Source organism: Alligator sinensis, unplaced genomic scaffold (assembly GCF_000455745.1).
Source record: "Alligator sinensis unplaced genomic scaffold, ASM45574v1 scaffold86_1, whole genome shotgun sequence".
NCBI classification, from domain to species: Eukaryota; Metazoa; Chordata; order Crocodylia; family Alligatoridae; genus Alligator; species Alligator sinensis.
In genome coordinates, this window is record NW_005841971.1 from 2,602,007 (window position 1) to 2,615,736 (window position 13,730).

A 13,730-nucleotide genomic window follows, 5' to 3' on the forward strand; every position below is an offset into this window, starting at 1 on the left:
ATTCCTGCCTTTCCTTAATTTATTTATTTCCTTGAATCAAGCAATTAATTAAACAAGAATTAGCAAGGCACCCAGTCTCCACAGGCCTTGGGAAGGGAAAATGACTGCACATCTGCTCTCATGGAGCTGGAGTGTGTCCCTCAATTTCACATGATCTCAGTGACAGATGTGCTTATGTGTAATTATAAATGTTTTTCAGTGTACTACTGGTTGTTAAGTTCAATGCTGGATGTTCACTTGCAGTTGGTTAACTGTCCAGGATGAATTTCAAGGAGCCTAAGGATGCTGAACAACAGACATTTAGCCCCATTGTTTCTTTGAATATTCCAGACCTGCTGAGACTATGTCTATTGCACCCTGATTTCAAACACTGCCACTATATCATGCAGCTGCAGCTAGGATTACTTCTACAGATATGTAGATGGGCACTACCCTTTACAGTCAAATTTAAAGTAAAAGCCCCTGCCCTGAGGAGCCTACAATCTAACTTTGACATTAGTTCAAAGCACAGTTCTGGAGCAAGAAATGGCAAATACTATTCTGTGCATGAGTCACACACTTTGGGCTAGGAACAAAAATTACACATAAACCAGTATAAGTGATCAAAAATAAGTTCAAATCTGAAACACAACAGAAGTTCAGTGCACATAAACCACCTTCAAAATGGCCGAAACCAGTTTAAGATAAACCTGGATGGACGTAGTAGCAGACTTACCTGATTTAGGTTAAATCAGTTTATTGAGCATCTGTCCCAGAACCCCTCCAGATTCAAGTTAACTCTCAGTCCCCCAGCATCCCAGGATGCTTTGCACCTCCCCTGCAAAACCCCCTTTGGGTTAGCCTTTGCCCAAGCTGTTTGCTCCAGCTAAGCAGAGAGGCGTGCTTTAGTGCCCCCAGCTTCTGACCTGAGCCACTGAAGACACGTGGCTGCATTTCCAGAATCAAAAGTGAATGTCTGTTCACTTGCTTATTGGTTCAATCTATGCAGGTTAGACTAACCTGCAAAGACTGAATCAATTCACCTTGGGCTTTTTGATCCTTTTTTTTTTTGGCAGAGCCTGCCTGCCTTTCCCATGGCTGCGGGGTGAGCTGCCAGTGGACCGAGCAGCCCCTGAGCTGCGGGGGGCCCTGGTCCTTCCCTCCATGGCAAAGGCAGCCCCCGGAGCTGCCTGGACTAGTGGGCAGGATGCTGCCCCAGCTTGGAGCCAGCACCTTGCCCAAACCATCTCTTCCTCAGGGGGTGTTGCCACTGCAAAGGGGAGGACTAGGTCACCTGCAGCTCAGGGGCTGCTTGGCCCACCGGCAGCTCACTCCCCCGCTGCTCCCCCTCTCACCCCCACCTCGCAGAAAGGCTCCGCAAAACAAAAAACAAAAGGATCGGCCCCTCACCGTAACATGATGGAAAAATAAAACTCCTACATTGAAATGGTGGTTTTCAATTAAAAACCCACTGTTTCAATTTAGGGGGCATAGAAGACTAACCCTACGCCACATGTATAAAGGATGATCTTGCATTTTAGGGGTAAAATAAGTAGCAGTCCAGCAGAAGCCAAAGAGTTCATAGCAGACAGGTTTATCTTGGTCAAAACCATATCCTCTCCATTCAGAACAACATCACTTTTGTTTCCTCTGCCCCCTCCTCCCTTGTGCTGTGATTGAGTGAATGTGTGTGTTGTAAGCACTCAATAATTTGGTGCTTGTCTGGTAATAGTCTAGTAGGCCTGCATTTCCCATGTTTATGGAGCCAAATTGAAGATTAAATAGTGCCCTAAATTTCCCCTCCTCTCCTGTAACTTTTCAGAGCATGTCTTCAGATATAATGCTGTCACATAACCTCCCCACAACCACTCTCTTCAATTCCCTCTTCCTTTTTCAAATCGACCTGGTCTTTGTTGTGCTAATTAGATTATCTCTGCCTTAGGGACCTAAAGAGCAGCTTCAAGAAGCATAGCCTGGAAAGACAGGACACATAATCCCTGTTATCAAGGGGGTTGTCATTTGGCATGTAGATCAACTAATTCTTTCAATACCATGGGAGCAATTGTACATCTTAAATATTGATTTTTCAAGATACAAATCTCCTGCATTCCTGAATCAGGCTCACTTACCCTGGTTAAAAGGTTCTATTTATCCTAATGCAAAATAACGTACATGTACAAACCAATATTAAACTTAGAGTGGAACAGATAGGAAAGCATATTGTGAAGAAGAAGAGTATGGGAAGGGGACAAGGACATGCTAATTTTACATTTTCTTTTTACAGTCCTTTAGTAAAGAACAAAAAAGCAGCCAACTTGTTGCACTTCACGTCTTCACCTTTGCTCAGCAGCAAAGCAATTAATTCAGTGGTGTCAGTCAGATAAGTCTTATTATGCCAGTAAGTGAGGGCCTGTCATATGATGGGGTGAAGGCAATAAATCATGTGCTAGTGGTAGTTATGCTGCATGTCAAATCACATTTCTAAGATCTAGCCTCTAGCTTGTTAAATCATTTCTGTGTTTCTCTTGTTCTACCTTTCTCCCTCCTTAGTGTTCATTTTAACGGGCATTATTCAGGTTTTGTAATTCTGGAAAATGAAACTGGCTCTGTTATATCCAAAAAAGGAAATAGACTGATGAACCAACAGAAAACTCCACATTCTGGATATAGTTTTCCTAAGCAAAACTGTCTTTTCTGGAATTGTGTATTATAAATATTTGTAAAAAATTCCTTGTAAAAAGTACCTATTTGTTCTGTTGGATATGCCAGGTGTTTCTCAGAGCATAAATTAGAGGTATGCAAGGGATATGCTCTAAGAGCACCACCCTATTCCTCATCATTAATAACAACACAAAAATATTATTTTAATACAATAATAACTATTAATTAATATTAATAATAGAATGTCCATCCCCTGGAACAATCAGGTCCTGGATGACTAACATGAGAAGTACCACCACTTTTGATGTGTACTACATTGTACAAAAAGGATCATCACCTAAGATGGATTCATTGGATGTACTTACTGAATCTAAATACAACTCAAAAGGTTTCTGTTTCCTTTTTACCAGTAGGTAAGATATTGTCAGTACTAGAGGTAGTCAAAGTTGGTATAGGGAATACCTTCTCATATCAATAATATCTTACCTCCAGGGAACAAGGCACCAGAAAACTTTTTTAAACCATGCCCATTATAAGTTTACCTCACTTTGTTCACTGAGGGACAACTCAAGTTCATTTTATGGGCTGTTACCTGTACAGAATTAACATTTTAGGCACCAAAAGCACATTGCTGTAGGATAAATTATCTTGTAAAGGATAATTACATTGCTGTAGGATAATTATCTTGTAGGCTATAGTAATTCAATATACTTCCATCCCTCAACCAAAATATTGATCAAAACAAAAATCTCATGAATTTCTCTCTACTAAAAGGACAGATGTGATGAAAGAATACATTTACAGAACAAGGTTATGCAACCTGTAAGCTCTTATATAGTTCATTGGTTCACAACAGCATTTGAGTCCATAAAATGTTTTGGCTTTGTTAAGATTCTGACCCTCACTGGCAACGTGTAGGGGGTGCACGCGGGCGCACATGCACCCCCTGAGCTTGGCAGTGCACCCCCTACAAAAAGGCACCACTGACACTCACCATCCACCCCCACCGCTGACACTGCTGGCAGCATCTATGGGCAGTCCCCAGTCACAGTTGGCTGCCACTGACACTGCCAGTGGCATCTGCAGGTGGATGCCAACTGCTGGTCGGTGCTTGCCACCCCCTAGCCCCCAGCGCCAACAGCACCGCAGTTGCCTGTGGGAGCTCACTGCTAGCCGCTGCCACACTCCAACCACCGACAGCACCGCTGCTGCCTGTAGGAGCTTTCTGTGCGCCCCCCAGCCTCCAAGGACATGCAGCTTTCATGCTGACCCTTATTCTCAAAAGACACTACAGGATAGTAACAGGTTCCATGAAAAGCCTTTCAAACTCCAGATATCCCAAAGTGCATCACAAATCCATGCTGGCCCACAGACTGTGGAACTATATTCATTTTTACCAGCTGAGGCTTTTGTCTGCTGTAAAATGAAGAGACTGTATAGCTTAACATACTATTTGCATTAAATGAATAATGTAATACAGTGGACCCTATTTACTGACAGAGAGGACACTGGGATCATATCCTTCTCTTAAGAAAGCATCATAGGATCTCTCACTTCCTCCTAGATAGCCCCCGGAGCCAGAAAAAACAGGACCTTGGTCCAAAGTTTCAGCTGAAAGCCAGCCCTCCAACAGTGCGGGGCTTCCCATAGAGCCTTATACTACTGCATCAACATTGAGAATAAATGTAAGGCCTGGCTCAGGGACTGCCTTTCTGTTTAAGTGATCCCACCTGCCTTCCCCATCCCTTCTCCCTTCATGCTTTTTCTCCTCCTTCTAGCTCTACTTTTCCCAATACTTTCTCTTTTCAGCATTGTTTTCAGACTACAAGGACCCACCAGCCTAAATTACATTTGACATGTGCACAACACATGGATGCATGAAAGAAAACCACAGAACCGTAATGACTGTGCAAGGCATAAGACAACACATCATAAAAATGCCTTAGGACCACCACCAGGGTTCCAGCTGCTTTGGATCCATCAATCCCCTCAAAAAGGCAACTCCATAAAGTAACACAAATAAAACACACCCCAAAGCCTTTGCAGATCAGTGTTGGCCCCAATCCTCAGTGCAACTGTACTAGAACACCTGCACATAAGAAAGCAAAAAGAATTGATGACCTTTATGCCTTATTTATTTTTAAATATCATATTCCAAGAAACCTCAGTGAAAAAATCCAAGGCATCCAACTTGTCTGCCTCTCCTGGCTAACACCGTGAAGTGTGTATCACTCATGATGATGCCATCCAGTGGTAGAAAGTAGGCACCTGGGTCACAGGCCAAGAATTCATTGTGCCAGGTGCTAGCTGAACACAGACTACAAAGTTGGTGCCCACTCCAAAGAGCTTGCCAGAGATTTTTTCACATTGCTTATTGTCTCATTCCCAACTTCCAAATTCAAAGGACTTCTGTCTAGAAGGAACACCTGTTACTGAATCTTTTTTTCATATATACTATCATGCAGTTAGAGAACAGTTTGATATTTCATGCCAATATAATTGCACGGACATGGAAAAAAATTAAAGGTTCCAGTTTTAATAGGAATTGGAAGTGAACAGTTTCACAGTATGGTTAAGTGCACAGTACTAGCTGCTAAGTTTTATCTGTGAGGGTTAGAAGAGTGAAGGGTACTACATACTATGGAGAAATCTCCTTAGGTAACTAGATTATCTAAGTCCCACTACAGCCCAATCCTCTTTAAATCTGGAGATCTGACTGGACTGACATATGCACATAGAAGTACGACTTGAGGAAGTGGGTGGAGAGCAAAAATTGAAGAGGAACTATGGTAGCCTAATCCCACATAAAAATTGAAGTTTGCATGCTAAATATGGAGTGAGAGTTATGCACAAACTGTATCAAATTCACTTACTTGGGATCTCATGGTGGTTTAAAATTCAACCACATTTCAGTCAAATTCACTGCTGGCACAGCTCCATGGTCTTTGCTTTCATAATACTTAATGGCTCAGTCTTGTAGAGCATTATGTGCCCCTTCAAGCTCATAATCTAGCTTTCTCCTTTACATCTCAGTTGCAGGGCCAGCTAGAGAAATGGGCCCTGAATTTTATCCAACTAGGTTTCCAGCATCTACTGAGTAGCTTATCCTGTACTTAGAAATATAATAAACAGAATTGGAGATGGTTTCATTTAAATTTTTTTTTTATTAATTATTATACTCAATAAGACAGGCTCAGCAACACATCACTTCCTTTGTTTTAGGATATGGGATATATTCTATTCATCCATTCTGTGACAACAGATGCCATCAGGAACTAGATACTATCAAGAATAATACATTAAAAATTCCTGCACTTTTGTAATGTCTGCAGCCCTTTACTTAGTCTTAGCAGCTCATTCAATGGAAGAAGAAAGAACAGGCTGCTCTTAATGGTGTTCAGTAGTATCATGGTTTTCTTTAGGTTGGCAGCCTGAGGTGTGTTGGCTCTGGGACCCACCCTCGGACTGACCGTGACCACTCCATATGATAATAGACAAATTTATTGATACACAGTGATAAAAGAAAAAAAAATACAAACAATCAAACAATTCCATATATCTATGAAATCCTAGGGCTGTCATCATCAGAGTCAAAATACAACTGGCCAGGATGCAAGCTTCATTCTGAGGCTCTCTCTTAGGTGTCAGATGCCAGCATGTCAGCAGTTTGGAGGTGGGATGCTGAGGCCCACCCCCCCACCTCCAGTGGGGTGCCTGAAACGGATTGGTATGCTCTCTGTCCATGGTGGCCTCAAGAACCCTTCTCAGGGAATGGGGATAGGTGTGGGAACCCCTCTTGAGGAGAAGGATGGGGAGGGACGAAACAAAAGGAAGTAGGGATGGGGAGGGACGAGACAAAGGGTGGGACCCTTTGTTACTCTTAAGTCTCTGCTTTTGTATTCTCCTTCCCTCCTGATGACTTCTGATGACTCTTCATCCATGGCTATCTCTGTCCCTTTGTGGACACACATCCATGTAGCCTTCCATGCCTTCTCCTAATTTGGTCTGTTGCCCCAAAACTGGGACTCAGGGCCCCATTAGCTGGTGTCACTTTTTCTCGTGTTATGTGCAGTGTGGTAAAACTCCCTTGGTTTCCAGACTATTTTCCAAACTGTGTGTTCTTGTTGGCCTTGTTATGTTAGACAGCCTGTCTGCTTTGAAGGCTATGAGAAACTGTGAGAGAGAGACCCAGGCTCTTTAGAAATCACTTAACCCCTGCTGCCCATTCTAAACCATTTTAATACATATATTTATACCTATAAGCCAATTCACAAAAAATTAACTTTTAGATAACATTTCTAAGCCAAAAAGTGTTCCTTTGACAGATATTACTACCAGTGACATTGACCACTATGGTAGCAGCAGAGGCAGTGCTGTGTTCTTGTAGTCCACCAAAAGAATTTAGTTAGTGAAGAGGCAAGGCGTAAGCCGGTAATGGTGGCCATCAACTTTCTCTTCAAGGCTAGGGACAGACATTACTCATACACCAGTTTAAGTGATCAGAAACTGGTTTAAACCTGTAAGAGAACAGAAGCTCAGTGCACATAAACCAGTTCGAAAATGGCTGAAACTGGTTTGAGATAAACCTGAATGAATGTAGTACCAAACGTAACTGATTTGGGTCAAACCAGTTTATGCAATGTCTGCCCCAGACCCCTTACTGGTTTAAGTTAAATTAGAGCCCCCCAGAATCCAGGCACGCTCTCTGGGCTGGGCAGAGCTCTCTGCTCCACAGCAGAGCTGACCCCTCCCCTCTGCTCCCTGGCCAGAGCTCTGGCAGAGATTTGCAGACACAGCAGGATCTGCTGGCTTCCCCATGCCCCCCTCCCCCACCCCCTCACTCCTCACTGCTTAAGCAGGGATCCCTTCTTCCTCTCCCATAGCACAGACCATAGCCAATATGTGGTATGCTAGCTAATGCTGTGTAAGGCTCCAGCAGAGACTGCAGACACAGCAGGGTCTGCCTGGCTTCCCCCTGCCCTAACTCCCCCCACTTGCTGCTCAAGCCATAAATCCACACCTCCCTCCCTCCCTCCCATCTACCACAGCACGGACCCCAGCCCCATGGACCCTAGGCATGTGGTTTGCTAGCTAATGCTGAGAGGTGTCTGTGTGTGTTTCTCTCTCCAATTTCCCTGGGGCAAGCAGACAGAACAGTGATTGTTTAGGGCTGTTTGGAGCTAATCAACAGGTCAGAGGTAAGCTGTTTAAGAAGTCTGAAGTAATGGAGAGAGGCCATTGTTTTGGTAATTGGGTGATAAAGACTGTTATCACTATCAGCCCCCAGCTGGCTTGCTTGCTCGTCAGTTTGCTGCAGACAGTATGATGAAGCAGGGAGGGAGATTGAAAAGCTCTGTATCATCAACAGATGTACACACTGCACCCCCTCACCCCCTTGCCTCAGAGTGCTAGCAGGGGGTTGGGGGCTGGCAACACTCCCACCCCTTATGCAGTCAGCAGCGAAAAGCCTGGGACCATTCAGGCAAACCTCCCTAATGAGAGAGTCCTGCTGGGGCCTGGCCATGCCCCCCTCAGCTCAGCTCCCTGCAGAAGGGAAGGGAAGACTGCTCTAGCACCCCCGGTTTCTAGCCTGAGCCACTACAGACATGAGCCTGAATTTCCTCAGGCCAGAGAGAATGTCTGTCCAGTTTCAAACCAGTTCAGCCTAGCCAGGTTAGACTAACCTGCAAAGATTGAATCCATTCAGGCTCAGGCTTTCTGAATGCCTGTCCCTAGCCCAATTGCTGCCTTTCTTTATTATGAAACAGCCTGCAGTTGGAAAAAAAAAAATCTTCCATGTAAGATATCCAAAGAAATAAAAGAAAGCAAAGGAGGAAAATTTCACCTGAAATATTGAGTTTTATTAACAAAAACTGATTTTTATTAAATCAGAAATTTCTACACGAAATGTCATTTTGATTATTTTTTTCCAGATTTTTCCCAAAGGTCAAAAACATGACAACAGAAATATTTTAATCAAAATGTAACAAAAATGTTGGCCAAAATTGTCTTTTGCCCCTCCTAACAAAATCCCAAAACCTTTAAGAAGAAAATACATGAAAACAAATAACTTTATTTTCAGCAAACAGTTTCCCACAGGAACAAAATACTTTTTCTGACCAACACAAGTACTGGCAATACTTTACATGAGAGTTTCTAATCCTAAACCTCTCTGCAGTGCTTTACAAATCATGAGCCAAATTTTGCTCTTAGGTATACATAGACGGACCCTTAAGGTGAGACTTGTTTCATACCAGTTCTTATGACGTGTACCCACTTTAGAGATCCGGTTTTTGTAAGAGGGAATCCCATAGCTCCACAACTCTGAGACAGGCCTGATTTCTCTAATTGTAGATGTTTCATTAAATTCAGAAGAACTTGAAAATTTGTTAGAGTCTTTACTCCTTGGAGGTATGCAACCAGGAGGTATGCAACCAGCAGGTGTTTGCAGTGACCTAGGGTAATCTTTTCAAAACAAGACTTTTTTATCAAGTGGAATACAACATCTTAGGTTACTTTAGAACAGAGCTAGGGTAAAGAATCATTTATTAGGGAATATATAAGAATCACTGAAATGCAGCCCTCTTGCAGAATATGGAAACTATTTCACTACACAGTAATGTGACACTGTGATTTCAGATAGGAAGCAAGGATTATTCTGTACTGCTGGGAAAACTATTGGGAATTTATATAGGCAGAGTTACAATTCAGTCAGGATGTTGGAGCTCTGAAGTAGACCTTTCATAGGTCTAAGATGAAATGGGGGACTCTCAGAAAATTTGGGGAGTTTCATAAAATAGCTAAAACATTAAAAACCAGTTATGTTTTTTATATTGGCAAATTAAAAGTATAGAACACCTCACAAAGCAAAAATGCAAAACAATAAATGTAAAAATGCAATATATTCCAAATTACCATTCACATGCAAAATTTTGAGAAGGAAAAAAAGCTATTCTCCACCTATGGACTGGTCACGTAGGTTAGTTTCAAATTAGTTCCTAGGGAACAGATGGCCATATTAGAACAGCAGGTTTAACAGCAGGCATTAATTAATAACCTTGTTGGATTGGGAGACTGAGCAGAGCACCATTATTATCCATCCAGTGCCATTTTGTGGATAAACAGGGAATTTTGTTTTCTAGGGTTCTCACTTTGGCACTTCACTAGCCCTATTAATTATTTTTGTATGCTGCTCTGACTTACCATTAAAAACCACTGCAATTATGAGCACAGTATAAATGCATAGATAAAACGAATCATTGCATACAATGAACACTTAAGTCAATAATCGGATATTTAAAGGTGTAAATAGGCTATTAGGAATCCATTTTACTCAACAAACATTGACAGAAGTCTTAATTTTGGGAAAAGTATTTAATGGGGTTGGTAGTCTTAGATATCAAGAATTAACAAAAGAAAGGAGCAATGGTCTCAAGTTGAAGCAAGGGAGGTTTAGGTGGATATTACAAAAAACTCTCTCACTAGGAGGGTTACCTAGAGAAGTGATGGAATCTCCATCCTTAGAGGTTTTTAAGGCTCAGCTTGACAAAGCCCTGGCTGGAATGATCTAGTTGAGGATAGTCCTTTTTTGAGCAGACAGTTGGACAAGATGACCTCCTGAGGTCCTTTCCAAGCCTTGATTTTCTATGATTCTATGACTTCTGCAACAGCAAATGCTGGAATGAAAAGATGGATGTTACTGGCATTACTGAGGAATCTGACAGCATTGCCTATTATTAAGGTTCCCTGACACTTGCTGTTATAAGACCCTGTTTTCAGTTGCTTATAACTCTGAAAAACTTTTGGATGAAGCCCATGCTTGGTTGTCTGCCTCAGATTGAATTACTCGGAAAACTGTAGACAAATGATTCAGCCATTTCCAAAAACAAACATGGGAAAAATTTAGCCTGGGATGCAAAACTTATGACGAAAGGCTGAAATGGGTTATTTAGTCTGGAGAAGAAAAGGCTGAGGGAGGTTTGAAAACAGTCTTCAAATACCTAAAGGGCATTTACAGAAAGGATGAAGATGGGTTTTTCTCCATGACTATATGGGACAGAGCTAGGAGCAGTAGACTCAAGCTTCACCTGGGAAAATTTAGGTTGGATATTAGGAAGAACTTTCTGATTATGAGAGTGGTCAAGCATTGGAACAGGCTACCTAGAGAAATTACATAATCTCTATCCTTGGAAATTTTCAAAAGCAGGTTGGACAGACACCTGGCTGGGATTATCCAGGATAATTCTGTCTTGAGCAGGAGGCTGAACTAGATGACCTCATAAGGTCCCTTCCAGCCCTACTTTCCTACGATCCTGTGACCCTGTGAGAATCCAACTAAAAATTTGGCCAAATTATAAACCCTTGAAAAATAACTGGTAAGCTCAGGAAAGACTTTGTTGACATTACTAGCTAAAAATCTCTGAAGTTTTTATCCTCATAATTTGACAAGGAGTCAGGGACTGTGGTAGGGACAGGTTTGGAGGGCAAGAAGGGGTCAAGCTTGGAATAAAGCACCTGGAACGTCTGTACCCAGTAGAGCACGTTGGCCTTTTGAGCCTCAAATGGAGGCTCGTTGCTATCAGCAGACATCTGTGAAACCTACCAGCAAGATGTCCCACCATTTAACTCAAGTGGCAGAGGTTTATGTGGTGGTTTTTAAAGGTCCCAACCTTGCTGATGAACTGTGCAAGGGTCATTATGATGCCATAGGATGGAATCTGGTTTTTCAAATCTAGAAAATTATCCACAAAAAATATTTTTAAGATTGTAAAATCAAGTCTTCCAGTTTGGAAATGCCAGAATATCTGCTTGGGCATCCATATATTCATCCATGCATATGTTATGAAGCAGCTTCTACATGGTTACACATGCTGTGTTTTCCCTCAAGAGCTGTACCTAATTCTATGCACAGAGTGAACCTACTTTGGGGACATATCAAGGCTGAGGAGTGGAGGAGTTAGTAACTGTAGGACCCCACTTTCTGAACAAACGAGAAGGTATATATTTAAGAAAGCAAGGGATTGAAAGAAGATGAAGAATGACCTCATGATTATGGCTGCTGGCCTGGAGAAATGGATCCTGTCCCTGCCTCTGCCACAGAGCTCCTATGTGAAATTAAAACAAGTCTCTTAAAGCGAGTCAAGCCTGTGTTTTTCATTTTCTGAATGCCCACCTTGAGAACTTGCAATCTGATCTACAAAAGTGCATACTCACAGCTGCAACAGAAGTAATCAGGAGCTCTGATTTGGACACAATGCTAAATCCTCTGAAATAATCAAATTCTAGACAGCTCAACTTGGACATCCAAAATTAAGGTCCAATATTTCTATTAACTGCTCTCTGGCTGAGCTCCCAAAATGTAAAAATGGAAATAGAAGTCTTCCATCTCATCTCAGAGATATTAGAAATAGTAACTTTTGTGAAGCATTGGGTTGTTATCATTATGAGCACCATAGAAGAGTAAGGAAATTTCCATTAGAGCAATTTATATTGCAGCAAGTAATGGCTAGAGCCTCACATTGAACATAGGAAGATGAGACAGTGTTGAACGGTTGCTCACTAGTTGAACAACATCCATTTTTTGCACTGAATTAAAAAGCAGCCCACGATGAGATCATGTTTTAAAAGACTATCATAAGGCAAAGGCACAAAGGGGCTGAAATAAGGCTTGACTGGTATTTTGTAACTTTGGAACACTTGGCTTTACAATTTTAACCATGTTCTTTTAACAGTGTTGAAGTATAATTATTATTCATGCTATAATTGAGGCTCCAAGAGAAATTAGTCACTGTCCAAAGAACCCTGCCCCACAGAGTTTATAGTCTAAATAAATAAGATATACCAGGGGTAGTGGAAAACAAAATTCAAGGCTCCATGGTGTGTAGTATATTGAGTCTTCAAATCAAAATCATTCTCTTTCTAAAAACATGTACATTTGCTTTAACAGAAGCAACAGGCTTGATATTGGGATTAGTGAATGAAATTCCGTAACCTATGATATGCAAGCTAGACAGGATGATTGCCAATGACCCCTTCTGCCCTTTCCTGAGGTGACACAAGCTCTGCAGCAAAACCAAGAACAGAACCAAGAGCTGCTGGGTCCATGTCCTATTCATTGGACCATAGTACCTCTGCCAGTTATCCTGCAGCAAAAGCCATGTTGTGCCCAAGAGTAAAGCATTTGACTATCTCAAGTTACAAAGAAAAAAAAAAAATACATGCATGGATGGTAAGAGAGAGAGACTTTGGGGGACACCCTCTTTGGCAGGTATCCCACAAATTAGCACTACATCCTCTCTAAATGCCACTCCAATCCCCTTCCCCTACCTGGTCTGCCACATTGCTTTCCACTGCCTGCCATGTGCTCTGTTTTCAATCTGTTCCTTGTCCTATATGAGGCTCTTCTGCCTGCCCTCTCCCCAGTCTGCTACATGCTGTGCACAGAGACTTATATGCCACTTGTGGCTTGCATGCTGCAGGTTGGCCCCCCCCGGGACTATATCATGACTCCGGTGCATCTTTACATAGCTATATCGGAGCATTAGAGTTTTAGTTCTTTGCAAAATGCACTTTGCAAGCACAAGTGAAGACAGTTAAGAGGTAGAATGTATGGTGTTGCATGAACAAAGGACAAAAAGACAATCTCAGCTCCCAAAGCTTGCAGTCCAAGTACGAGAGAGGAGACAACAAATGGATACAGACAAAATGACAAGGGAGCCCAAGAAAACAATATCGGGCAATATAGGTGACACACCAGCAACCTAAGTGTGGTCAAGGTTTTTGTAAGCAGCATGGTAAAAGAGGAGTTTTAAGGTCAGTGGGGGAAGGGTTGAAGGAGGATAACAATGCAGCTCTGCAGATGAGGCGAGCCCCCTGGGCAGCCAAGAGGAGAAGATGTGTGGGGCCCAAGAAAACAGCAAGGCAGGGAGAATGTGACTCTGTGAGATTGCTGCTGTCCTGGAAGGGAGGTAGCCCTGGGTTCTGACCCCTGCTTCTACCCACAAAGTCAAGGATGTTATTTTTTGGATGCGATTATAACATGCTTGTACTTTGAGATGTTATCCTGAGGAGAGTAAGAGGTTAAGGGAAAG

General features: G+C 42.3%; 1 long non-coding RNA gene across 2 annotated transcripts in view; it reads right to left on the reverse strand.

Moving 5' to 3' along the window:
• Positions 1–13,730, reverse strand: part of LOC112549814 — a 30,170-nt gene that overhangs the window by 1,389 nt on the left and 15,051 nt on the right. The window contains exons 2-4 of one of the 2 annotated variants that reach the window (XR_003093347.1): positions 10,135–10,316; positions 8,325–8,409; positions 5,514–5,747 (exon numbers count right to left, since the gene is read on the reverse strand). This is a non-coding gene — a long non-coding RNA (uncharacterized LOC112549814). Of the gene's footprint in view, positions 1–5,513; positions 5,753–8,324; positions 8,410–10,134; positions 10,317–13,730 lie in introns of both variants that reach the window. The other variant, XR_003093348.1, reaches the window with a different exon arrangement.